The sequence below is a fragment of the Muntiacus reevesi genome, chromosome 18, assembly GCF_963930625.1.
Source record: "Muntiacus reevesi chromosome 18, mMunRee1.1, whole genome shotgun sequence".
Classification (NCBI taxonomy): domain Eukaryota; kingdom Metazoa; phylum Chordata; class Mammalia; order Artiodactyla; family Cervidae; genus Muntiacus; species Muntiacus reevesi.
Genome location: NC_089266.1, coordinates 36,823,679 through 36,826,452, shown reverse-complemented (window position 1 = coordinate 36,826,452; position 2,774 = coordinate 36,823,679).

The following is a 2,774-nucleotide window of genomic DNA, read 5'->3' as shown; positions in this document are numbered from 1 at the left end:
TTTGCAGAAATGGGACGTAAACAGCGCAGGCTCTATGGCAACCGGCAACGCGTTACCAGGGCAAAGGGGGGTGGGGTCCGCTGCGAAGCGGCGTTTTCTCCGGAAGGCTTTGCGCAGGCGCGAGTGTTGTCTTTTCGCCTGCGCTAGGGACTTGGCGAAGTGGCCTGGGAGGGCTCACATGGGATACGTATCTCAATCTACCGCGAAGATGCGGGACACCAAGCTGGGATTCAGGAGGCCTGCGACTGGTCCTGCTGCGGGCTGGGCCGCCTCGGGCCGCACAGCGCTCACTGGGTCTCGGATCCCCAGATGTCCCGCCAAATTGGGCTGGACGATGTCTCTAGACCCTCGCAGCCGCAGGCCGGCCTGGGGCCACTTAAACCGCAAACCCGACGCTGCATGGAGTTAGGGGGGAGAGATTCCTGGGGTTGCCCCGGCCGCGCGGGTCGGGAGTGGGGGTTAGGAGGAGGGATGAGGAGCACCCCGGGCCGGTCCCTCGGCCTCCAGGCGGTGGCGGTGGCCAGACCGAGGGCTAGGAGTCAGGAGTGGTTTATCTATCTAGAAAATGAGTGCCTTGGAACCCCCAAACTAGAGTACAGCGTTCGGAATATGTTCTTTATGATTGTAGTGCTGGTAAAGCACCCCAAGGGTTGGAGAGGGGGGTGGTTAAAAATAAAACCCTGAGACCCCCCAGGGAAGAACTGATCCTAGTAGTTGAGGCCAGCCAGCTGGATTCTTGCTCTGCTGGTTCTGCCCTCTGAAAGGCCTAAATTCGGATGCTGCTGCCTCTATTGATGTATTAACAAAAATAGAGGAAGAAGAGAAAAAGAGCTCTCCAACTATTTATTCTGGAGTTTAAGTAAAATATTTTCAAAAGAAAAACCTTGTTTTGCACCCACACAGGCCAGCAAAGGAATGAGTCCAATAGAGAAAGTATGGAACAGCTTATTACCAATACTTACTCAGTGTGTATCTGGCATCAGTATCTGAGTAGGGAGGAGAATATATGGGTAGGGAAGAGAATATAAAGCAGATATGCAGCTCAAGGCTTAGAATTTGCTAAATTAAGAAGTGTACAATAAAGCTTATCTTCAAACTAGGAATACTTAGGCAAAGCACACTGAAGTTTTAAGTGATTTTGAGATTTTCGTTAGTTGGAATAAAACCATGTTTCCCAAATACAATGAGTTTCCTCTGGAGCTGGTGTAGCTATTTCTGCAACCAGCCTCTTCTCCTGTGGGAGGCCTGAATGGGCAGCTCTGAGTGCAGGTATGGGGAGCAGGCCTTTGGCAAACCACCCCAGGTCACTGTGTCCACTGGGAGATGGAAAATACAGGGGAAAATTAAGTCTGAGAGGATAGACTCAGGAGGTTTAATATTTGTCAAGTGGAACATCCAGAAGGGGAAAAATGGAGAACAGATGAAGAAAAGAGAGAGAAAATGTCCTTGAGCTAAAGATGCAAGTCTTTATTTCTCTTTATTAATTAAAATTTTACACAATTTTGAAAGGTTACTTTCTATTTACATTTTATTATTGCAAAATACTTGCTCTATTCCCCATGTTGTATTAATACAGTACATCCTTGAGCCTCTCTTACACCCGATAGTTTTTGCCCCTGACACCTATATTATTTCTCCAACTGGTAACCACAAATTAGGTCTCTATGAGTCTGCTTTGTTGTTGTTATACTCACTAGTTTGTTGTATTTTTTAAAAATTTCACATGTAAGTTATATATGGAATTTAAGACTCAAATCTTTAGATTGAAAGACCCACCTGAAATAATTATCTCTTACACACATACACAGTCACACATACATACACATTATACATGCACCTATTTTGTATCTATATGCATCCTATTCTAGTGAAATTTCTTTCTTTCTTTCTTTCTTTTTTAAAACCTTCCTGTGTGTTTTTAGTTCCTGACCAGGAATTGGATCCATGCCCCTTGTAACGGAAATGCAGAGTCTTAACCACTGGACCACCCAGGAAATGTCTTTATTCAAAGAGTAAAGAAAGAAAGAAATGAATATGTATACAGCTTTTTGTCTATTACACAGATTACTAGAAATGATGCTAGAATAACGTCTTCAAAATTCTAGAAGAAATGATTTCAAATCTCAAATTCTATAACCAGTCAAAACCCTTCACAGAGCAAAATAAAGATATTTTTGGACAGCTCTGAAACTTGCACATATACTCTTTTGGAGTAAAGATTAATAGTATAAAAGTGAAACATCAAGAAAGAGGAAGATATTGATCATAATAAATAGAGGAACCATGAGAAAAGAAAACTCAGTATGATAGCTGTGTAACTGGAAAGCTATCAGTTCAAATAATAACTGAAAGAAGGGTTCTTAAGAATTCTTAAGAATTACACAAATTATATGGTTCATAACCCAGAAGTATAACTTCATGCTCTTGGTGAGCTGAAATTATATGTCAAACAAGAAAGACAAACAGAAAGTGGGGACAGCATTAAATTGTCATTTTGAAACCAAAAGAATTCTGAAGGAAGCTTATGGAGGCAGCATGGTGTAGTGGAAAACACACTTAGCCATGAGCCTGAAGTCTGGCTTCCAGCCTGGTTCCTACCTACCACTTAGCTGCCTCAGTGTTCTCATCCACATTAATAATGCCTGTCCTGGAAAACAGTATGAAGGTTTCTCAGAAAGCAGAACTACCACGAGATCCAGCAATCCCATTTCTGGGCATATATCCAAAAAAAACCCCTAAAACCCTAATTCGAGAAGATACACACACCCCAATGT